General features: G+C 38.0%; 2 long non-coding RNA genes across 3 annotated transcripts in view; one reads left to right on the top strand and one right to left on the bottom strand.

Annotated features, from left to right (window-relative positions):
• LOC138145248 (uncharacterized) overlaps nt 1–25312 on the top strand; it is a 312510-nt gene extending 287198 nt beyond the window's left edge. For both annotated transcript variants that reach the window (XR_011164161.1, XR_011164158.1), the window contains one exon: nt 24974–25312. This is a non-coding gene — a long non-coding RNA (uncharacterized lncRNA). The remainder of the gene's footprint in view (nt 1–24973) is intronic.
• Nucleotides 1–25931, bottom strand: part of LOC138145218 (uncharacterized) — a 1102603-nt gene that overhangs the window by 718976 nt on the left and 357696 nt on the right. The gene's annotated exons all lie outside the window — the stretch shown is intronic.

The following is a 25931-nucleotide window of genomic DNA, read 5'->3' as shown; positions in this document are numbered from 1 at the left end:
GTTTTATATCCTCCTCTGTGATGAACCCCATTCCTCTCTATCTCCATAATAACTTTCTATGGTTGGATTCTTTCTCTTTTGCCTGTGCATTTTTTTGTAGTGATAATTTAATTTTTATAATCACCTCTAGTTCTGAGGTTTAGGGGATGGTGTGTCTTGCCCCAGATCTTCAGTTTTCCCCTCTAGACTGGAATCAAAGTCAAACTTCCAGTCTCCTGTCAGTGCCCACAGCCAGCAGCATTCCACCTCACTCCACCTCACTTCTTTTGCACTCATTAGATGTGTGCTGGTTCCTTCTTGCTCCTCTCTGCAGCACAGCTAGCTCTGGAGTTCCTTGTCAGCAGAGGTTACCTTGATCTTCCTGTGCTCAGACACCCAACTCCCCTCACTATCTGAGTGATGGAAACCTAATAAAGCTTCCCTCAGCCCCAATATTCTAACTTCCTTATAGGCCCCACTGAACAGCAGGTCCATTGCCCCTACCTAGCCATTCACCCCTCCCCGCAATATCTTAACTTCTTCATATATGCCTCAATGCTCACCAGAACAATAGGTTTGTCCCAAACTCATATTTCTCACTGAAACAGCAGGCACGTCCATGTGATGGGATCTCAGCCACTGCCTCTAGTTAGCCACTGCTTAATATTTCTCACATTTCCTATAGAAACAGTAGGTGTGTCCATGCACCCAACCACAACCACATCAATCTAATCTCAGACAGGACTACAATACTCAGCCAATTAGAAAGCAGCACCACCAGAATGCCCAAGCAGGATGTGGACCCCAAAACAATAGAAGGTATTTTCCTTAAGTAGGCACTTACACAGTAATAGTAAAGAACTGATCCAGAATGAATTTATGTAGAGAGGCTTTTTATAATGTCATTATCGTACATAGGTACCCCCAAAATGAATTTTTCTGTATGCATTGTGGGTAGTCCCATGGCAATTCCACTGAGGCTGGGATCCCTCCCCTATAACCTAATCCCTTAACAAACCCTCCTGCCCTTTTAACATTCATAATTTCTGTTATGTAATTGCATCTTTACCCTAAAAATATCCATCTTGCTTTGTCTGAAGTTTCTGGTTCCTCTTGGAACTTAGCCCACTTCATGAGAAGGGTCAATCTCAATAAGTGCCTCTAGCTGGTTTAGAGGTGTTCTGACTCTGAATTCTTTGAGATGGTTCCACTACAACACATCATGAAAACCCAACAGTTCTGGCATCCCTTGGTTTAAGCTGCAACACCAGAGTTAAAAATTCCTGTGACTGGAGCCAAGGTAACCTTCCAAATCAGTTAACCCTGGGGCTTGCTGCTTGTTGTTTAAGATGCTCGTGGCTTGTTGTTGACTTGGACCTTAGCCTGGAGATGTTTACTCTTCACAGGACCAAGCTTCATCCTAGGATTTTTCTCCTGATCTCAGATTGTTGCAGGAGGACCCCTATTGTGCCCCTGTTCTTATTTATTTTTACCTGCACTTTGTTCACCTTGACATGCTATTTTGTCTCTTTTGTGGGGGAAAATCATGAAAGCTTGGAATTTTTGAACCTAATCTGCTATCTTCCCAGAATCCTCTCTCAAATCTTTTATATGAAGAACATCATCAGGGAAAGCCAAGAATCAAGGAGCTCCAGTATCAGTGAAGCAAACATATAGTCCTTGGGACTACTGTTCAAAACTTTCCCTGATCCTTCATTCACATCTTCAGCATCACCTCATGTAACACAGCAAGGAAGTTTTCTGGGATGCTATCTGCTTGTGTATATTCTTTTGGGACTTCTTTGCACACATCAGTGCCATTGGTCTCTTGATGATAATACTTTTATAGGATTTTCTTCATCGTTTGTAATGTTGTCATATATATTATGACAATTATTTGTTAATCAGTAATCCCATTTCAGTGAAATATCCAGTATGCATGGCAGGCATCAGTCTGGTGTCTGAAGTTATACCAGCCATTTGACAATCTTATCTCTAAAGTGCTTATCTCTATCCCCAGTATCATCCAGGGGCAAAGTATTAATTCCTAGGACCATAACCAACAATGCACTTGTCTTCAAAATTGTTCTGTTCGTTGGGTTCAGATCGCTCCCAGTGTAGTCTGTCCATGGTAGGACCAGGGAGAAATCACAGGTGGGATGTGCATCCCAGAACTTTAACTCAGGACCTGGCTGGGCTCCACTTTGCCTTGTTGTTATTAGTATTATTGCTATTTTTTTTGACACTTTTGGCGACTATGTCTACCAGTGGTATTTCTGGGTCAGAAGCTATAGAAATTTTGGTCATTTTTCTTAGCTTAACAAAAATAACTACTGCTAGGTCATAGAGGGGTTGAACCATTCCTACTTAAGGGGTCTGTATATTCCTGAACCACTCACTGAGTGAGTATCTTCAGTCCTGGGAAGCCTGACTACCTAAAGTAAAGGTCAGATTCTTTTTCTCGCATCCTTTGGCTTGTTACTTTTCTACCTTGGTGACCCAGGGAAAAATTCCTTAAGCATTAAGTGGCACATGTTTAGGGTTTCCCCAAAATGGGGAGCATAAAAATATTTAAGGTACAATACAAATAAGATATACAGCATATATGTATGTCTTATGTATAAATGAAATGCTAAATACATAATATTCACAAGGGGGCATTGACAGAAAGTCTTGAAACAGAATTCAGTAACAATTTATAACTACTGTTATAATCTCCCAGGAAATTGAGACTTAAATCTCATCAGAATATAAAGCAGGCTGTGGGATTGTGGAACAGACATTGTTATATTTCACCTTGGCTTAGCTCTGCATTATCCCTTCAGCACCCTTGTCTTCTAGCCAGGCAAGACAGAGCTCCTCTTTTTGCTGGTGATTTGTCTTCTCTGATGCAGAATTCCCATTACTAGTCAGCTTTGACCAAGATATTCAGGTTCTTTGGACATGTTGAATTTACAATATCTCTTCCAAGTTTGGACACATCCATCTTGAGGTTAATTTTGGTCATCAGGAAAATACATAGCAGAAGAGGCCACCAGCTTCAAACTGGTCTAGCTGAGTTTTGTCTCCCCGTCTTCCCACCATCCTGCCTCCCCCTTCTAGCTGTACATTTTTGGTTGTTCATTTGTTTCAGTCATGTCTGACTCTTCATGACCTCATTTGGGGTTTTCTTGGAAAAGATACTTGAGTAGTTGGCCATTTCTTTCTTCAGCTCATTTTACACATAAGGATACTGAGGCAAACAGGGTTAAGTGGCTTGCCCAGTATGACACAGTAAGTGTATGAAGTTGGCTTTGAACTTATGTCTTCCTAGCTGTCTCCAGCTATACATTAGAGTGGTTACAGTTTTGTCAGGGTGTGAGAAGAGTGACCAGACCTATTATGTAAGATCCTTGCCTGCTGAAAAGAGAAGATACAGGTGAGAGCACATCATTCCCTTTTAAAGATTCATTGAGTCGGGGGCAGCTAGGTGAGTAGAGCAGAGCACCAGCCCTGGAGTCAGGAGAAGCTGAGTTCAAATCCGGCTTCAGACACTTGACACACTTACTAGCCATGTGACTTTGGGCAAGTTATTTAACCCCAACTGCCCTCCAAAAAGCAAAAAAAAAAAATTCATTGAGTCATCACACTTCTTGCTTTGGGGCAAGTGGGGGATTTTGTTGTCATTCACTTCATGTATATATTAGTACTGAGCAGCCACACAGGAAGTATCCAGGGGATCCATCATTCTCAAAGCACCCTAGCTCTGCTTTAAAAAGCTCTGAATATTCTCTGGGTACCATTAACCCTGTCCCACATATTCTCTGCCTCCCTTGAATTACTTCCAAATGATTTCCCCAGATGGTTGGACCCATTCAAAACTCTAAGGATAGTATGTTAATGCGTCTATTTTCCCAAAGCCCTTCTAATATTGATTATTGTCATCTTTTGCTGTCTTTGGCAATTTGATGAGTGTGAGGTAAAACTTCAGAGTTTTTAAATTAAAAAAATTCTTACTAGTGACTTAGGATATTTCCCCCATAGTTATTAATAATTTATAGTGTTACTTTTGAGAAAGGTTTACTCATGTTTTTGATCATGTATCCATTGTGTAATAGCTCTTGGTCTTAAATATTTCTAGTAATTCTCTGAAAATCTTAGATATGTTACCATTATCTTATTTGAGATATTTGACACAAAGATAATTATTTTCCAAATTGACACCTTCCCTTCTTATACCAGTTGGATCAATTTTACTAGTAAAAACCCTTTATTGGGGCAGCCAGGTAGCACAGCGAGTAAGAGCACCAGCTCCAGTGTTGAGAAGACCTGGAGATCGAATCCTGGGCTCAGACACTCAGCACCACACCCAGAAATAACTGGCCGTGTAACCTTGAGCAAGTTACTTAACCCCGATTGCTTAAAAAAAAACAACCCTTTAAATTCACATAATTGAAATGATCTATTTTATCTGCCATGATAGAGGAAATCACCCCCCTTTTGTTTATGAACTCTTCTCTTAGCCTTAAGTATGAAACATATTTGATCTCTTTTTAGTTTTTTTTTTCCTTTGTGGTATAAGCTTTAATATTTAGGTCACACATTCATTTTAGCTTGGTGTAAGTAATTGGTCTAAACCTAATTTTTACCACACCTTCCCAGATTTCCCAGAGGGTCTTATCAAATCAGGAGTTCTTCCTCAAGTACTTCATGTTTTCAGAATTATTGAACACTAAGCTATTGATTTCAATAATTTCTGATTCTTTCTTACCTAGTCTGTTCTTATTTACTTTTCTATTTTTAAACCAATAGAAAATGCTTTCATAATTATTGTTTCATGATATTATTTTGGGTCTAGAAATTTTATTTCCTATTCATTCTTCTTTTTTTGTTTACATGATCATTCTCTTGAGATCATGGACATCTTACAGCACATATGAATTTTATTATTTCCTCTAGGTCTACACATTATTCCTTGGTTATTTGATTGGTATAGTATCATATCTAATCAATTTATTTCCACCATCATATTATTTGTATAGCTCGACAATGAGCAAAGAATTTTTCCAAAATTATTTGTTATTGTTCATTTCCTTAAAGAATGATTTGCAATGTTGTTTGATTTTGAATTTTCCTTGGTACCTTGACTCCCAGATTTTTTTTGCATTTTATGACTATTTTGAATAGTATTCCCTTTCTATTATTTCCTCCGGGATTTTAGTCTTATTATTGTGATAGTAATGGCAATTAAAGATTCCCCTGTATTAGCTTGGTTTTCAAATTGATTGTGTTAAAACCCAGAGTTTGTTAATCCCACCTGTGGGATGGGCTTGTTGATGTGAAAAGAAAGTCCTGAACTGGGAGGAGCTGGTGATGTAGATTTGGAGAGACACTAGAGAGAGGCGGAAGATTTTTTTTTTTTGGAAGCAGCACCTCGTGGAGAGAGAGAGACTAAGAGAATTGCTGGTGGCCACTTTGAATTGCCCTGGACTTTTGAGACCTGCCCCCTGAGCTGCCAAGGACTGAGGAGACATGGCTGTTTTGCTGGTACTTTGTCTGTCTGTTTTGATGTTATTTTGCCAGATTTGTCCACTGGTGAAAGACTGTCCTTTTGTTGAAGAAGTCCTGGAACCTGGCTGTTCGCTAAGAAGGCCTGCGACTGTCCTGCAGACAGAGAGTGAATACTGTCCACTGGTGAGGGACAGTGCTGTTGTTGCAGGGGTCTGGGAGCCTTTCTGTTGGTTCAGAAGCCCTGAAGAAGGATTTTCTTGTTGTATGTTTACAGAAATCCTGGGAGAGGGCTTTGCTAATGTGTTCAGGGGTTCTAGGACTGTTCTACAGACAGAGGATAAATTCATGAAGGGACTGGCAATGTATCTTGTGGCTTTGCTAAGTCTTGTCTCCCCAGGAACTAAGATTGCTGAGAACTTGCCTCGTGTCAAGATGAAGAAAAGACCTCCATTTGGGTATTAAGTGCTGTGTCTAAACTTGATGTAACTCTGGGGTAGATTCAATTGTGATCCAGGGGTGGGGAACTTTTGACCTTATGTTTGGAAACTAATCTCCATTTGAGAAGAGGGGCTTTGTGGTGGACTTAATTAAGGTATAGCCTAGGGGTGGAGAAGTATTTAGAACAGAGACTTTGTAATTGATTGAATGATTGGAAGGTCCTGGGGTGGGGTAGTACTTGGAGATTATTTAATCACACTTAGTAAATGCTGTATTTTGAATGATGTCATGTTTTGATCTTCTCTGTTCTGGGTTTGTTACTGAATAAAATAGAGAGCACCTATGCTGGTATTTTGAACCTGGGAAGTTGCCTTTGCTTGGCATTACATTACAATTATCCAGGTAGTCTTTAGTCTACTCTTGATCTCTTACTCCATGTTGGGTTCCCTATGAGATGACCACTCTAGGTTTGAGTTACTCTTTGGATATGTATCCCTAAGCTCATGAGCCCTCCTTCATGTGTTTACCTTTCAATAATCATCCAGAGGGTGTCATTAGCTCAAAGCAAATACATTTGCTGGAATCCTATTCCAAGGGAAGTGCCAACTAAACCTGTCCTCCATAAAACTTGAGTGTACTCTCCCAAAATAGATATATCAGCATTCAGAAAGTGGGATGCTGGTAGAATAAATAAGGAGAGTGGCACATATGTAAGGAATACGTGTGGCCTAAGCAATTTACACTTCTGATACTGCATGCCCATACTTGTCTTTCTCTGCTCTCACGCTGTTCATTTACTCTTGGGCAAATCACTCCCATGGAGCCCTGGGCCTGTTGTGGGGATGATTATTAGGTCAAATATTTGACTTTGGTTTCTATCATCATCAGCTTCTAGTTCAGCTGAAATCCTGGCCTGGGCTACTGCCATTCATGCACTTTCAGAAAGAACACAAACCAGCAAGAGTCTTGGGACATAGGACTCTGGGACATGCTGTCCCTGGAATGGTATTCTAGCTCTTACCGACTCATTTTTAACTGCATTCCTGAACATAGCTGACTTTTACTTTTAAAGTCTAGGTAAAAATCAGTAACTGGACAGATAAAGACACCAGGTAATTTCATTGTTTTTGCAAATTTGACCTTTTCATATACAAATGTGTACTCCAAGTTTAATAGCCTCTATAAGATTCTAATGGACCACTCCAGTTCTAATACTTTTATAAATTTCTCAAAGTTTGAAAAGGGAAAAGTCTGAAATGGGCTTTGACTCACACCCTTACAGTTATTAAGGAATGCTATTGATTTGCCTTCACTTTCAACAAATTCAATGTACAGTTCTATAAGATATATGTGTTCACACGGGTTGTCTAAATGTATAGAGATGGCTCACGGGTGGTAAAGATATAGATGACTGAAGCCTGGTTAACCTTAGAAAAGGAGAATTAAGGGTGGTGCAGCACTGCTGAAACTGGGGACTCTTTATCCCAGGTCATATAGGGGGTGTTTAGAGAAGGAATAACCAACTAGTCTAGTATCTTTGCCAAGAAAACCCCAAACAGGATCACAGAGTCAAAAATGACTGAAAATGGCTGAACAACCATAAAAGGGGCATCAGAATTCTGTCTATTACACCTCAAATATCTCTGGTATAGGGGTATTAATCTTGGTTCAGAAGGAAAACTGCTTTCTTAGTTAAGCTTCCAGGGAAAGGGTAGTCTTTAGCTTATATTGACCAGCTTAGCTCCTCCCAAGCATATGCTGGTAATGTAAAAGACGATCATTCTTAGTGAATTGCCAGTAAACCCATTTATGAAACTAACCAGCAAAGAGAAATTGGAGATGCTCTGTATGTTAGAATATAACCAAAAATAGACAAGTGAACAAATTCTTCTGCTAGGAATGAGATAATATCTCAGCTAGAGTAAAAGAAAGGACTGAATCTCACTGAAGGAGGTCCATTTTAACAGTCCCTAGGGAGATAAGGTGTAAATCAGGGACATGTTGTGGACCTGACTTCAGCTACATGTCTTCTGCTTCTTTTTCCATATGACTCTATCCCGAAGTGACTCAATGCTCAAAGAAAATCTTGCTTGGAGAGTCCCCAAAGGGGGTCTGGAAGGGAACTGGTGAAGCTTGAGCTTCTGGTCTCTTGCCAATTCTGTCCCACCTCCTCATACTGGGCAAGGAATTAATATCTACAAATAACGAGAAAACAGTAACTATGGATTTTGGGACAGGGGTTAGTTACACATGCAAAAGGGCAGGTGGGTTAGAACCCTGCTTATATTTCTAGGAGAACAGCAGCCTAGTTGTCTCCGAGATATCTCACCTCACAAATCTTATAATGCATATCCTTTTTCAAGAGAATCTTTTGGGGCAGCTAGGTGGTGCAGTGAATAGAGCACTGGCCCTGCAGTCAGGAGAACCTGAGTTCAAATCCAGCCTCAGACACTTACCACAAAAATTAGCCATGTGACCTTGGGCAAGTAACCCCAATTGCCCTCCAAAAAAAAAAGAGCAAAAAAAATAAAGAGAATCTTTCCTCAGAAGAAAACATATTTTGTTGGGAAAAATATGAAAACCCAATCTCACTAAACTCATAATAATAAAAATATAGTTTAAAGTTTTCCAAATAGTTTACATGTATTATTTGATGTTTGCAACAGCATTGTGAGGTGTGTGCAATTGTTATCTCAATTTCACAAATGAGGAAAATGAGATGGAGGAAGACAGGATGCAGATTTAGCCATTAACATCTTAGCATGAATTTGTTTATTATCTTAATGATACTAGCCAAGATTTGCACAATGGTTTAATGTTTACAAAATACTTTACATTTATTATCTCAATTATATATATATATATACCCACAACATACAAATACATACATGAACATACACACATATTTTGGGGTAAGTGACTTGCATAGGGTCACACATCTAGTAAGTGTCTGAAGCCAGATTTTAACTCAGGCCCTTCTGACTCTAGGTCTATTGTTCTATCCACTATGCCACCTAACTGATCCAACATTTTTTCTATCAGATAGTTAAGTCTGAGAAAATAAAACATAAGGCAGATCAAAAAGACATTGGAATCACTAATCTAAATATGAGAATTTATTTTTAACATCAATTTCTGTGATAGCCACTAGATGATTGAGAAAATAAATGATGACAAGAAGCCACTGTGAATTAATGAATGTTTTTAAATGAAGTTATATTTCTTATAACCTCTTTCCCTAAGTCCATTGGCATAGGACTCTTTCCTTATTGGTGGAGATGAAAGTTCCACCCTGCATGAGGGTCAGGGCAGAGTTAGTCAGAGTGAGAGAGCCCCAGCCTTCCTCAATCCTCATCAAAACTCTTCAAGCTTCATGTAGTTTTGGGTACTTGCAGCTTCCAACTTTGAGAGGGAAGATGAAAGGGACCTCACTTCAGGTTGCTGAAGGAAAGTACTCTGGGAAGAAGCTGACATAAGAGAAGCTTGCAGTCTTCATCAAGTCCCTAGCCCTAGCTTGTTACACTAGCAGCTATGGAGTGAGATCCAGGAGCTTGATTATCTCTTGGTTGAACTGACTTATCTGACTCCCAGTGGGAGAACTCCTTTACTCTATACTGTCTGATAAATATTTTCCTATATATACTTTCTCAGATTTCTGTTTTTCTATGGTTTGAATACGTAGGTAATTGTTATTTGCTATGTGTGTTCACTGGGGAAGTGATATTTGGTAGGAAAGGGATCAAATCTTGAATAGAGAACTTGGGGTCCTCTTCCCCCCAATAATGATACAGACATCGGAAGTTAGATTGAACCAGATCATACCCCCTAGATTAACAATATCTAAGGGGATGGATAGATATAATAATATTAGCCTGCTACCTCTTCTCACTGAGGGGAGCAAAGTTGCCGCTGGCCTCAACTTCCTTTCTTGGCATGAATTAAATCTCACATGGAGGAGGGTGAGAGAAGATTAGAGGTATTTATTCTGCCTCTGTTAGAGCCACACAAGGACACCTCCACGGTACAGATAGGGAGATAACCCTCACCATATGTGGGACCCCTCTGCACATTGGGACCTCAACTTACACTTATAAATCACAGAATCTTCTACAAATATTTGGAAAATAGTAATGTGTCTGGCATGAGATATTATTTCTTCAGGCCACTGAAGGTATGTTTGCTTTTATTTGTTATGCTGAGTCAAGCTGAATATTTTTGTAAAGCTAAATAAGACCCAAAATATCAATGCTTGGTGTGCATTTCAATTTGTGTACCCCTTTCAAGAATTCCATGCCCCCACAGCCCTGTGTAAAGAATATGCATGACAGAGAGGAGGGAAAGGTCTGAGGAACGTGTGACTCTAGCCGTTCAATCCCAGGAGGCCTAAGTGGATCTCTGCCATCTTTGCCATGGATGGGCCTGTTCAGTGTCTAGCTACTTGACAACAACAAGAGCATCTAGGAAAGGAGGAGAGCTTTGATAGGGAGGCGGGGTATTAGAAAGGGAATCCAGGACAACTTGAAACTAATCCTGCCTACTGAACAGATTTGTTTACTCAGCAAAGATTTGAAGGTTGTTTTGGATCATGAGCCTTGAACAAAGAATCCATTTTGGATTTGATTCAATGCCCCTGGGGGTAGGTCATCATTTGTTTTATTGCTAAGGGGTGTGGGAAGGAACAAATATAGGATCATAGATTTCAGAAAATGTCTTAGAAATAATTTACTCCAGTCTTCTTCTCCATAGGATCATAATTTAGAGCTATGAAGTAACTTACAAACCATCGGAACCAACCCTCTCTTACAACTGATTAAACTTAGGAACAGAGAAGTTAAGTGATTTGTTCAGGGTTACACAGCTAATAAGTATCTGAGAAGCGATTCAAACTCAGGTCTTCTCGACTTCAGGTTTGCTACCCTCTCCAATCTACTATTCTGCCTATCAATAATAACAACTCACATTGCTTTAATGATGTATTTCTGTAGGTGGTACAGTGGATATAGTATAAGACTCAGAGTCTTGGAATCCTAAGTCAGGAAGACTTAAAGAGTTCAAATCCTACCTCAGATACCTACCAGGTGTATGACCTTGTGCAAATCACTTAATCTTGGTGGTTTTCAGTTTCCTTATCTTTACAATGGGGATAATAATAGCATCTGCCTCACAAGGTAATTGTGAGAATAAAATGAGATTATATTCCTTAATGCTTTATATAAATTTTCTTCCTTTTCCTCCTCCCCTTCCTCCTCCTCCTACTTTAAGGTTTACAAATAAATGGCTTTCTTCAGTACAATTTTATGGGGGGGGTTATTGCAAGTGTTATTATTCTTTAGTTTTACAGATGAGTAAATTCATACTCAAAGATGAAAAGATGATATAGAAAGATGTTCAAACATAGTTCGTATGACTACAAAAACCCAATGTTCCTTCTACTACATGACTTAAGAAAGCCATATAATACCCCCTGGAAAGACATAATAGGGTAATGTAGTATGTAACAAGTTTTTGCCATGCCATTCAGGTAATCCCTTAACTACCACTGGCTTTAACATGGAGGAAGAGAAATATACAGTTCTCTTGAGTGTATATCCATTGTAAAGAGTATTCACAAACTAGGAAAATCACCAGAAATCAAGTAATAAGCATTTAGGTAAGCCACACTGAAACATAACTTTGCCTTTGCAGTTATATAATTTTGAACTTTCATCAACCAATGGAAAGTGTTTCCCTCACAGATTTCTAAAGCAGTGGGGAAAAGAGAACAAATCCTCAAGGAGGGAATAAAAAACCCATCTTCCAAAGACAGAGAGGGAGAGCTATTACTGATGGCACAGCTCCTAGTTTTTTCAACCATTCTTTGGAGAGGCACTGCCTAGACTGTAATATTTCTCAGCTGGCTCCATCATCTGGCCTTCAGCTCAAGAATTGTCAGTTACAGAGGCTCATCTTCATCTCTACCATTTTAACCCCAAACCTCCTTCTCCTATGATTCATCACTTCCTATGCTGCTGCTACCATCAGGCTTCTTGGTTGGAATTCAGTTAAGATCATTTCCACTTTCCAGTTCTTGGAAAAATGCACTTAACTTAACCTTTCTAAGCCTTAGGTTCAAGTAAGCCACCTTACAGACATGTGAAGTTCAAAGGAGATCACATATGTATAAGTGATTTATAAAATGATAAAAATGTCTCATATGGTATCATCATCATCATCAATGTTACTATTATTGTTGTTATTTTATATTCATACTTTTTATACATACATGAGGTCATAAATAATGATCTTTTAGCAGCAGTTAAACAAGTCATGTGCCCCATGTTTGGGGGCTATTAATCATGTTTTTTCATCTTTTTCACCCAAAGCACAATACCAGTGGAAGACTGTTCCGTGTTTGTTCCTTTATATTTTTGTTCTGTCTCTCTATTATGGTCCAGAAATCCTCCTCTTAGACAAGGAACTCAGCATGTTCCAGAATCTCCACTTCTTGGTCATCATTACCTAGTGCTTGCTGTTCAAAGCCCATGATTCCATGGGGAGTCTGAGTCTATGGATAGCCTGTCTCTTCTTGGTTCTCCATTTCCCCAGATCTCTAGTCTCTTGTTGCTTTGTATATCTGCCTTTTAAAGAATGTAGCTGAGGTACATAAACTAGTTACGAAATTTAAATTATCCATCATCAACTAATAATCATAAATATGGCATCAATAAAAAAAATTGGCAGGGCTGACCTAACAAGTTCACATTTCATCAAGAGATTATCACAGGCGAAAGAATAAAGTCCTCCTTTATAATATGGTAATAGAGTCTTAGCTCAAGTGGAATTTATATCTTGTTAAAGAACTAAACTTTTCGATGGAATTCCACATCTTTTTCAAGAGATATAATGAAAAGGACCACATTAAAAGGGCAAAAAAGACCCAGAATGATCTTATACATCTCTATCATATGCAGAATTTGCAGGTATCTAGAACACACATATATTTGATCCCAAGAATGCCTTGTATACACTGCATATTTGCAATTCATCTCCAAATCTGGTGTTAAGGAATGAATATGGAGTCAGGCTCTGCTGTTCCTGTGTGACCTTGGGCAAGTCACATGCCCTTTAGGGGCCACAGTTTTCTCTTCTATAAAGTGAGGGATTGGATTCAATGACCTCGAAAGTCTGTTCTAAATTTAAAATTAGATGAGTCAGTAGCATCACCTTGACCTAATTTGCTAGCATCTCAGAGAAGAGGCAAGAGTGACATTTTAGTACTCTCATAATCCCTAAGAAATTAGACTATTTCTTGTGTTGAAAGAGATGTAACACTCGAGTGCCTAATAGATCATGGAAAAGCACATATTCAATATTTCTGGAAGAAGGAGGCAACCCTCCTCAGCCCCTTCCACACCCCCAAGACCCCCAAGTCTTTTCAAAATCTAAATTAAAGTACCTAATGATGTTTATATCTGATAACAATATTCATTGACATAAAATCCTGTGCCAAGTGCTCATGAATCTGCCACTAATTTGCTCACCTTCATCCTTTTCCAAACTCTTATTCCAGGTTGAAAATAGTTCACTAAAGATATATAGAAATCAAAAGGAGTAATGAGACAGATGCAGTAAGGGCTTTTAGGAGAATCAAAAGACAAAGCTGGTAGTTAGCTACCTGAGAATCTTGTGGTATTTTCTGGTCCTTCCTTATTTCTATCTCCTGGAACAAATCTCTTTGGAGTAAAAAAAAGTTAGATTGTGCATTCCTTAAAGAAAACATCAAAGAACTTTAAATTGCACTTCTAATGTGAAAAGTAGCTTTTAAAATGACATAATGGGGTTCTGAATTAATTCTCTTTCAGTGAGTTTCATATCAAATTACAGGTTAAAAGACAATTCTCTGTGGAATAATAATAATAAAAAAATCTTCCATCAGAATATAAAGGCTTGGAACTTAGCCCAATTTTTGGTCACAATCCTTTGTCAGCTAGAATTATAAGCTCTAATGGCCATCAGAAATGTCACTTGTGTTCTTTCTGCCTCTTCTACCCTCACAAGAAGTAGGGATTGTGATTTACAAAGGTCTTGTATTGCTTCTGATTGCAGGGACAAAAAGCCCAGGGAAATAGATGTAGTTGAAATGATTTTTTCCCCCCAAGGGAAGTTTTCAGTGGGTTACCATTTCATCTCCAGTGTTTCATTTTCTGAAGCATACAATGTAATAAAGCCCCATTTGATCTCCTCTGTCTAAGCTGACTGTGCAGGGTGAGAAGTAGAACATTATTTGCTGCCAAAGATCAGAGATGACTGTTGGCATATTTAGAAAGGGCACATGACCTAGTGAGAAGGCCTGGATATCAGTCCTAACTCTGCTACTAACTACCTGGAAAATCTTACTAATGTGGGTCACTTAATCTCTTTGGGATCACTTTCTATACTTAATTTTGTCAGTCAATCAGCATTTTTTAACTACTTACTATGTATCAGGTGGACAGATAGATGGCTCAGTGAATAGAGATGGTCCTGGAATCAGGAAGATACTTTTTCCTAAGTTCAAATAGGACCTCAGACACTTAGCAGCTGTATGACCCTAGGCAAGTCACTTCACCTTGTTTGTCATAGTTTTCTCATCTGTAAGATGAGATGGAGAAGGAAATGGCAAGCCACTCCAGTATTTTTGCCAACAAAACTCCAAAAGTGGTCAGGAAGGGTTGGAAAGGACTGAAAAACAACTAAATGACAAATAAAAATATACCAGCCACCATGCTAAGAGTGAGGTACAGAAGAAGGCAAAAAAAAAAGTAGTCACAAAGGTTTTCTTTTCTTCAATAGAGAAGTAGTAATCAGAATTTTTGCCCTTACTACTCCACCCCCAAGGCTAAATATACCTCCCAAAATAACAACACTTGAAAAATGTAAGGAATTGCTTAAGTTGGACTAAATTTTTGCTAGTATAGACAAATAACAATCATAAAAATAACCATCATTACCATAACTGACATATCTATAGACCTTTAAGGTTTCCAAAACACTTTTTTTCATGTAATCTAATTTGATCAAAATTGTATTTAATAAATAGCATACATATTAAGCAAAATGAGGAAGGATGAGTGTATAGAAACAATCATGTTCCAGGGTACTTTTTTTCTGGAAAGGAGAAGAGACTCAAATTTGTTGAGTTTGTTTGGGCAAGTCTTTGAAAGAATTCTGCATGTAATTTATAAAACTAAAGTAGGCATTTTAGTCAAATTTTATTACAAGAATGACCATCACCAGCAAAAGTTGAAAACAGAATTATTTTTGGAAATGGTTTTATTTTATTTCTTTCTTTCTTTTTTTTTTTAAGCAATTGGGGTTAAGTAACTTGCTCAAGGTTACACAGCCAGTTATTTCTGGGTGTGGTGCTAAGTATCTGAGCCTGGATTCAATCTCCCAGGTCATTCCGACAATGGGGACGGTGCTCTTACTCGCTGAGCCACCTGGCTCCCCCTTTGGAAATCTTTAAATGGATTTATGGGTAGAGGTCCAGGATGTGTGTTTTTGCTTTTATTTTTTAATTTTTTTTCTTCTTTAGACGTGTTCTTCCTATCTCAGCCAGGATGGAAGTACAGTGGCTGTTACAGACCTGACCCCACTTCTGATGATCCTCTGGAGGTTGGGCTTCCTTTGTTTCTGACCTATGTAGGTTTATACCTCTTTAGGCTTAGGGAGTCCCCATCCCACAATGAATTGATTTTTTCTGGACTTAGTTTGGATACCCAATTGACTTAGTCATACTGCAGTCCAGAACTCCTGGGCCCTCAGCCTCCCTAGAAGCCGTGATGACCATGACACCAATTTTAATTCATTACATCTTTAGGAAAACCAGTCTATGAGAGGGGATGAGGTGGATGGGGCATATTACTAACTACTGGGTTCATGAATGCAGTCATAGATGTTCATAGTGCCCTTTGTTGCTACTATTAGACCTGAAGAAAGCTTGGTATAGTGGATAGTTAGCCAGTCCAGTAAACAGTAAAACCTGAGTTCCAAGGTCTTCCAAGTCCTTCGGTGTCCTAGCCACTACAACACAATATCTCAGGCAGGGTTGCCTAATGGATACAGAACTGGCCTTGGATCCAAGTTCTGTCTGACACATGACTGATCCTGGGCAGGTCATTTAATCTCTTAGAGCTCTAGGCAATTCTATAAGACAATAAAGTGCAGATAACATTCTGACTGATATTGGTGGAAGGTATTTCCTCATCTGGGAGTTCTATTATTGATATTAATTAATTATAAATGAAATTAATATTAATAATAAAATTTTATTAATTATTAATGAAATCAGAAATTCAGTCCCTATCTGAATCACAGATAATACTTGAGGTTTAATGAGTGTTATCTGTGTTTATATTCTTAATTCAAATCAATATTACAAATTGAACTTTGAATGATGACCCAGAATAAGTCTTTTGATGACTTCACTATACAGAAAATGTTCATAACAGGAGTATATCTAAAAGGAGAGTGATGGATATAATAACCTGTATTCCTTTGGGAGACTCTTTAGACTTCACATGATGGAATTCCATAAGCATATGTACATCTATCCATTTAGGGTTTACACTCCAAATTAGACCCTTCACTTATTTCTAAAGTTGTTATTATGACCCAGAAAGGTAGAAGGGGACCTCATGGTCACTATTGTGAAATCTCATAACTAAGCATTAACACCCAAGAGTTAGGGTGCTAGTAACTGGGAAGATAAGAAAAGACTTCTTGTAAAATATGCTGTCAAAGTTATTTTTTTTTAAGCAATCGGGGTTAAGTAACTTGCTCAAGATTACACATCCAGTTATTTCTGGGTGTGGTGCTGAGTCTCTGAGCCTGGATTTGATCCAGGTCATCCCGACACTGGAGCCAGTGCTCTTACTTGCTGTGCTACCTGGCCGCCCCTAAGCAATTGGGGTTAAACAACTTGCTCAAGGTTACACAGCCAGTTATTTCTGGGTGTGGTGCTGAGTCTCTGAGCCCGGATTTGATCCAGGTCATCCCGACACTGGAGCCAGTGCTCTTACTCGCTGTGCTACCTGGCCGCCCCTAAGCAATTGGGGTTAAGCAACTTGCTCAAGGTTACACAGCCAGTTATTTCTGGGTGTGGTGCTGAGTCTCTGAGCCCGGATTTGATCCAGGTCATCCCGACACTGGAGCCAGTGCTCTTACTCGCTGTGCTACCTGGCCGCCCCTAAGCAATTGGGGTTAAGTAACTTGCTCAAGGTTACATGATCAGATGTTTCTGGGTGGGTGCTAAGTGTCTGAGCCCGGGATTTGATCTCCAGGTCTTCTCAACACTGGAGCCAGTGCTCTTACTCGCTGTGCTACCTGGCCACCCCCAAAGTTTTGTATTAAAGAAAACTAAGATTCTATTGGGTAGCTATGAAAGAGGGAATCTCATTGATAGGGCATAAGCTGGGCAAAACCATGGGGGAGTTAGATGAAAATCTGTATACAAGGAAGTCTAGTAGGTCAGTTTGAGAAAATTGAAAAAAAAAATGAAGGGAGGTTGATGTAAAACAAAATAGGAAAGATATATGGAGTCATGAAACTATAAGTCACACAAGGCTTTAAGTGCCACCACATACTTCATATACTTCATCCTAGAAACATTAGGAAGACATTGGGCTTTGATAGGTAGATAACAAACATTTATTAATCACCTACCATATGCCAGGAAGTCTGCTAAGCACTTTACAAATATTATATATTTATTATCTATATTATTTTGTATTAATACCGTGATTCCCCGATAATAAGACCTATCCCGAAAATAAGCCCTCCCCTTACTGTGTAAGCTTCCTCTAAAATAAGCCCTCCCCCCAAAATAAGCCCTATTGAGATTGCTACTGTAGTGAAGGTGATCCCCTGCGCTACACGCTACATTATGGTACCCTCTGTATGCACCGTCCCTCCCCCCCATGAAACGCATGCCGCGCTTTGAGCTGCATCCAATCAGAGCTGCAGCAGTGAGCGCGTCATCCTGTTCTTCCCCAGTGATTTGCATATTGAATAAAGGTACATTTTTTTGTTCACATTTACCTGTTTATTAAAATTGCTGTCCATGTTCATTAAAATAAGCCCTCCCCTGAAAATAAGCCCTCTGGTGTTTTTCTGTCCAAAATAAATAATAAGACAATGTCTTATTATCGGGGAAACACGGTACCTTGCCTGGGAGGTAAGTGTTATTATCATTATTTTCTTTTTATGTATGAGGAAATTGAGGCAAAAGAGGCTAAATGATTTTCCTAAGGTCTAATATTACGCTAGTGTCTGAATCCAGATTTAAACTCTGATCTTTTTGACTCCTAGTCTGGATCTTTATTCACTATGCCATCTAGCTACCTTAGATGAACAGGGGAGTGATACTGTGTATTTGCATTTTAGGAATATCCTTTTGGCAGATGTGTGGAGGGCAGATTGGAGAGAGGAAGGAATGGAAGAAGGAAGACCAATATGAAGTCTGTTATAATAGTCTAGGTGAGAGCTGATGAAGGACAAAACGAGACTCTGGGTATGTCTCTGAAAAGAGGTTGTGGTGATAGAATCAATCAACAGAACTTGGTAACTGATTGGAGATGTGAAGTAAGGGACAGGGGAAAGAGGTATGATGCCAAAGTTGGGAACTTGGGTGACTGGAAAGATAATTGTACCAGCAACCAAAATAGAAAATTTTGAAGAAGAAATGTTTTTTTTTTCAGGAGAACAGGAGTTCCATTTTGGACAAGTAGAGTCCAAGATGCTTAAAGGACATGCATAATGAAACATTCTGTAGGTAACACATAATGCAGAATTGGAGTAAGAGATTAGGATTTGGCATTCAGATTTAAAAGTCATCTTCCTAGCCATGAAATTGATCCCATGACAGCTAATAAGGTCCCCAAGGGAGAGAACATATAGAGAAATAAGAAGGTCTAGGATAGATTCAGAGGTGTTACCAACACTTAGTGGGAAGGAAAAAAAATGAAAAATTTCTCAAATGAGATTGAGAAAAATGTAAAAAATAAGCAGCAGGAAAATGCAGAGAGAACAGTGACATGGAAGAATGGGAGGAATGAATATTTTCGGGAAATATTCCACATGGTCAGAAGCTGCAGAGAAGTCAATTAGAATGAGGAGCGACAAAAAGGTATTTATTTAGCAATTAAGAGACCAGGGTAGTAATGATAATAAATAAAAATCAAACAAACAAATAAATAAATGGAAGAAAGGAAAGGAGAACAAAGAGCCAATGAAACATTTAAAGAATACACAGACTAAAGTAGAAGGTATTTCAGAGATGCACAAATAAACAGGACGTTTTAGAACTCCTGTGCTAAATTTGTTATATATGAAACAAATTTCACATAATAGGGATTCAGGATTTCACATGCAACCCTCTTCTGTTCTTTTCATATGGGGAAATCATGTTCATCAATTTCATAATAATCAAGAAAATTTTAGAGAGATCATTAGCAAAGAACCATTTCTGATGAAAAGTGGAATTGGAAGCAAGATGGAAAGGGTTGTAAAGTAAATGAAAGGTAAAAAAAGTAGAGGCAATTATGTATAGATGTCACTTTCAATGGATTAAGCTGTGAAAGGCATATAGGACAAGAATTTAAGGGAATGGAATTGCAAAGAGAATTTTTTTAAACAGATACAGATTACCTGGTCATGTTTGTAGGCTGTAGGGAATGAATAAGTTGATATCAACTGTCTGAGGATGAAATACAGTGATTGAGGAGAAGCTACCAGGGAAGATAGGATAATATGGGATCAAAGACACAAGTACATGGGCTGCACTTAGCAAGAAGAAGGGCCATCTCTGCACTAGATACTAGAAATAAAAAGGAGAGAATGGGGGATGCTTTAAAACTTCAGTAGCTTCTTATGGCCTCTAAGATTAAAACAAAACTTCTCAGCCTAATATTTAAGAACCAAATATGCCATACTATGTTCCCAGATATTTCACATTATTCTTCCTTCATGCTCTCCACATTTTTCTCTAAATTGGACTTCAACTGTATCCAGAGCTCACATTCCATATCCTGCCTTCATGAATATTTGGAGGCTATCGCCAAAGAGCAGAAATGCATTACCTCTTCAACTCTACCCCTCAAAATCCTAGTCTTCTTTTCTTTTGAGTGTCAGTTTAAGTGTTTCCTCTTCTAACAAGCCTCCTTTGACATTTCAGATGCACTTCAAATAAATTGAAGTTGTATCTCTCTCCATTGAAATCATCTTGTATTTCCTTAAAACAATAACTAACAATTATTATAGAATTTAAAGATTTGCAAAGCACTTTAAATACATTAATTACCTCACTTGATAATCACAACAATACTATTTCTCCTACTATTATCTCCATTTTACAAATGTAGAAACTAAGGTTTGAAGAATAATAGATTTGCCTTGACCAACTGCCAACATCCTACTAACTAGATGTGTGCTGAACTCGATATGCCAGCAACTTTGGAAAACTCAACTGTGACCATTGAATTGGAAAAGATCAATTTGTGTCTAAATCCTATAGAAGGGCAATGCCAAGGAGTGCTCAAATTACCAAACAATTTTGTTCATTTCACACACCAACATTCTTAAAATTCTGCAAGTTAGTCTTCAGCAATATGTGATCTGAGGATTACCAGAAGAGCAGACTGGTATTCAAAGAGTCAGAGGAACTAGAGACCAAATTGCCAACATTCACTAGATTATGAAGAAAGCAAGGGAGCTCCAGAAAATTTAAAAAAAAAAAACGACTTCTGCTTCATTGACTACATTAATGCTTTTGACTATGCTATCACAACAAAATGTGGCAAGTCACCAAAGAAATGAGAGTACTAGATCATCTTACTTGTTTCCTGAGGAATCTCCATGCACTCCAGGAAGCAACAGCTAGAACTGAACAATTGATTGGTTTAAGATTGCATGGGGCGGCTAGGTGGTGCAGTGAATAGAGCACTGGCCCTGGAGTCAGGAGGACCTGGTTTTGGATCCGGCTTCAGACTCTTAACACACACACACACACACACACACAAACAACTAGCCATGTGACCTTGGGCAAGTCAACCCCAACTGCCCTCCAAAAAGCAAAAAAAAAAAATTGAAAAGGGGCATGTCAAGGCTGTATATTTTCACCTTTTATTTAATTATTATGCAGAGTACATCATGTAAAATGCTAGGCTAAATTAATAAAAAAAAACAGAATTTATGTTGCCAGGGAAAATATCAGCAATCTCCGATATGCAGATGATGTCACTGTAATGTCAGAAAGAGGAGACAATTAAGAAACCTCTTGGTGAGGGTGAAAGAAGACAATGTTAAAGCTGACTTGAAGCTTAACATAAAAAAACTCACAAAATCCACAAAAAATCAACTAAGATCTTGGCAACTGGTCCAATCACTTCTTGGTAAAATAGAGGGAGAATAAATGGAAGCAATGTTAGATTTTACATTCTTGGACTCAAAGATCACTGCAGATGGTGACTGCAGCCATTAGATTAAAAGATACTTGCTCCTTGGAAGGAAAGCTATGGCAAATCTGGACAGCATACTAAAGGCCTGGGGCTGGTGTTGCTATGGCATTTACTGCGCTCCCGGCCAGCTCCTACCATGGTGTTACAGACCTGTCTTGCCAGTCTCCTAAATTGTCTTGGACTACAAAAATGTAATATGTCACTCTGACCTCTTGTTGGCTCTACCACTCCAGAATTCAATTTGAAGAGTTATTCTAAAGATGCCTGAGAGTGGATGTTGGGAGAGTTCGGCTGGTTTGGAACCTCTAATCCTTCATCTTGACTCCACCTTCCCATTGTTTAATTTATTTTTGACATTGTTTCCTCTGTACCAACCACACTACCTGGCAAGTAGTAGGTGCTTATATATGTGGATATATATATATATATATATGCATATATATATAATACATATATAATAATATATATTATTCATGTGGAATGAATGGACCCTGCCCTTAGTTAGTCTGGTGTTTCGATGATAATGACAGAGTCCTTCACTGAACCAGTGCTTGAAACTTTTTTTTTTTAAAGCAATTGGGGTTAAGTAACTTGCTCAAGGTTACACGGCCAGTTATTTCTAGGTGTGGTGCTGAGTATCTGAGCCCGGATTTGATCCAGGTCATCCCGACACTGGAGTTGGTGCTCTTACTCACTGAGCCACCTGGCTGCCCAGAAACTTTTTTTTTTCAATTTGTTTCCACTACATTTTGTATTCTGTTGGAATAGTCTTCAACAACTCAAGGCCACAGAATTATGAGGCATTAAATTAGAGCTTAATGGAGAAACACTGAATCGAACAAAGAATTAGTATCCCATACTGAAATGGCCCCTGAGAAGATCTGATCTGTTAAATTAGGTAATATTCTGGATCTCATGGCAGATATCACATAGTATATATTTACAAGGTTCCTGGCTTATAGTACTTTCAAACATTGGTCACATTTTATTTTAGAATTATGTACTATAATTAATTGTCTATGTGTCTTGTCTTGCCAACTAGAACTACAGGGATTATATCTTATTTCTCTTTGCATACTTAGAATACTTATAGCATACTCTCAGTAATGTCTTCTGAACAAATTAATGTTTTAAATGAATGTTTCTGTTGTAGAAGATTGCTATTTTGAGTGACACATTGTAATTGCCACCATCTCTTCTTTTCTGCAGGTTTAAATAGGATGATAGAGTCCTTCTCCTTTAATTCTAAGAGTCTATAAAAATTATATGTGGTTGCTTAGTGTTTACATGATAATTTTTTTCCAAGAGTCTGTCCAGAACCACCTTATTTAATTTTATTCCCTTATCTCATCCCTGATAGCTTCTGACACCTCCATTAACCTATGAACATAGTGTATATTAATGTAAGCTCCCTGAGGACAGGGACAGTTTCATTTTTGACTTTGTATTCTCATCATTTATCACAGATATCAGGCACATATCAGGTGCTTAATAAATAGTTGTTGATTTAGTCTAAATATTAATATATGTATATATATATATATATGTGTATATGTGTATATCTATCTATCTATCTTTCTATCTATCTATCTATCTATCTATCTATCTATCTATCTATCTATCTATCTATCTATCTATCTATCTAATCTCACTATTCTTCCATTACCTGACTAAAACTCATGTCTTCAGGGAATTTAATTCCAACTAACTCCACCTCCTTTCTCACACTCTTTAGTGATTAAATCATTCAGACAAAACAAAGTAGAGCTTTGCAACAATTTTCACCATAATTCATGTCAAAGCAGCCATAGTTTACAAAAAGAAAGTTCCATTATCCTGAAGGATACAGATTGATTGTTATACCTTGACTAAATCCAATTCTCAAATTGCTCAATCAAATCTCCTCACTTTGCCATTGGTGACAGCCAGAATCACTTGTCTACCTCATTTGCTTCAGTCACTCTTGCAGATTGCTTTTATCACCACCAATTCAAGTGCATGATAGTAAATGTTTGAAGTAAATAAGATGGAAAAGCCAAGCACACCCTTTGTCAGATGTATAGGAGATAGTTTCCTCCCACCCCCACCCCCATGGTTATGGGAGATTTATTTGAGGGGTATAAGCTTATTTTTCTTATCATAATAGTAACAATTATAAGATTACTATTTTTAAAAATCATGCAGTTTCTGTAAGAATTTGCATTTATGCTGTATTATGTTCATCTGGTTTGGAAAAATTTTCCTTCTATCTCTACTAATAGCTGAATGACAAGTTTTAAAATGAATTTTAAGCTTAAAGAAAAACTCATCATTGGTTTCTACTGACTGACTACTAATTGTCATCTCTAAAAAAAGCTGAAATGTTTAAAAAAAAGGACAGAAAAGAATTCAGTAATGAAGTTTTACTTTGGAAGAAGCAGTAAAATGGAAAACAGAAAGGCAAGCAGTGAATGACCCAAACAAGGAATCACTTATGAGATCTTTTGATAAACTCTAGCCAAGATGGCATTAAGGCAAAGATCCTTTGCAATTGAAAGACTTTAAAGGTTGAAAAATAGAAATTCAATATGTTTTTCTTACTATTGTGTAAACAAAGAAATCCATATATATCTTCTTTCGCAAATACACAGTTGCAACGATTCATTTTTACAGCCATTTCTCAGTAAACCATCTTTCACTTTGATAACATAATTATAGTGGAACAAGAAATTTCTTTACTGATGCTGAGATCTCATTTAAGCTCCTACAAGTTTCCTATTTAGATTGTACCTTGTACTTGACCTGAATATTGTATGGTTATTGATAGCAACCCTATGAGAAGTTTTACCAATCTATTTACTGAAATTTCATTATCTGAAACAGCCTTGCACTCCACTCCCACTCACACATGCTGAGGGAAGAAGATTGAGATTGTTCCTGATGAGCAATGAGCATTAAAAATGAGCTGCTAATCTAAACTAATGATAACTGAAATTTACATAACTATTTTCCTTCATTATTTTGAAGAATAGTTATGTGGAAAGAGACCATACCTATCCTTGGTTGTTAGGTTTTAGACTGGAGGGAAGATCTCAGACCAGGGGAAGAAGATATGAGAGAGAAAGAGGCTTGTCACAATGCAAGTTAATCTCCAGGTGATCTGCTCAGTACTGTGACCTTTTTTTTTTTTTTAAACAATGAGGGCCCCAGTGCAGGTGATCCAACATTTATATTGATAGTTGTGTTCTTTAACCAGCACCAGAGGGCACTCTGGGAGAAAATTATCTCTGCATGAAAACAGCTAGCTCTACCTTGTGATGTGGTTCCAGGAAGCAGTATGGTGTAATGGAAAGATTAGTGGCTCTGGAATCTGAGGGCCTGGATTCAGTCACATCTTTGACATTTACTAGCTATGTGACCTTGGAAAAGAGACTTAATTTCCCTCAACTTTAGTTTCCTCATCTGTGAAATGAGAGTATAGGACTAGACAGCCTCTGTGGTTTCTTTCAGTCACTGTTTTTATGATCTTATACTAAATGGTCTCAGGTTCCTCTAGAGTTATAATCCTATGATAATTCAAAAATAGTTACCTTATATAATAATGTCATTCTTAGGTCCACCATTTTCTGGATGAAAATCACCAGCCTGGTTTGTATTGTGAGTTGGAGAAGGATCATCGCTATAGATTTGGTTTGAGTTCCACTGGGAAAACTTTGCCTTCTTCCTTAGATTATTGTATTTCATAGTTAACAGGACTGTGGCACAATGAAATGGATAACAAGAATGACTTAAGTATATATAATCTTTGGTCTGGGTATCCAATTTCTTTGTCATGGGAAGGAAATTTCATTCTTTCCCAATAAGGAAATTCATGCTATTAATGACATTAAGCAATTTCTTGGCAATTTACAGTCTTAGAGAGTTTTATTGAGAAGTTTCATGTCTATGGTAACACAGACAGTATATTTCAGAGGAGGGGCTAGACCCCAGGTCTTCCTTTCTGAGAGACTGATTCTCTTTCCATTACTGTTTCTATTTACATTATTATAACTATAAAAATAATAATAATTATATGGTATAATATTTGTGATAATAATTATTATTAAAAAGCAATAACAACAATGATGATAATAGTATCCATCTAGGGCTTAAGTTTTCCTTAATGTTTTCAAAGCACTCCTTACAATAAGTCTATGAGGTAGACTTATCATTACCCCATTTTAAAGATAAGTAAACTGAGGCTGAGAGAGTTTATGCTATATAACCTTTCATTACCAAAGAAGTAAAATGAATGCCATTAAACTTTATTAAAACAACTACTAAGAAGCTCAACCCAGCAGTGTTTCCTAAACTCAGGCTCCCCTTCTACTGGGTAATGACTCAATGAAATTGGCTTCTGATGTCCAAGGTGTCCACTGTGGTAACCAGAAGAGTTGAGGCATGACCCAATGTATCAGCAATGCCATATTCACAATGCCTATAGAGATTACAAATATGATGATATAATTATCCATCACAAAATACGTCAGGTTTGCCATTTGGGGAAATAAACTAGAAAATTTATTAAGATAC

The sequence above is a fragment of the Petaurus breviceps genome, unplaced genomic scaffold, assembly GCF_028583685.1.
Source record: "Petaurus breviceps papuanus isolate PSGF00001 unplaced genomic scaffold, PetGlider_PUasm1.0 90731, whole genome shotgun sequence".
In the NCBI taxonomy this organism is placed as follows: domain Eukaryota; kingdom Metazoa; phylum Chordata; class Mammalia; order Diprotodontia; family Petauridae; genus Petaurus; species Petaurus breviceps.
This window is presented reverse-complemented; position numbering and strand designations above follow the sequence as displayed.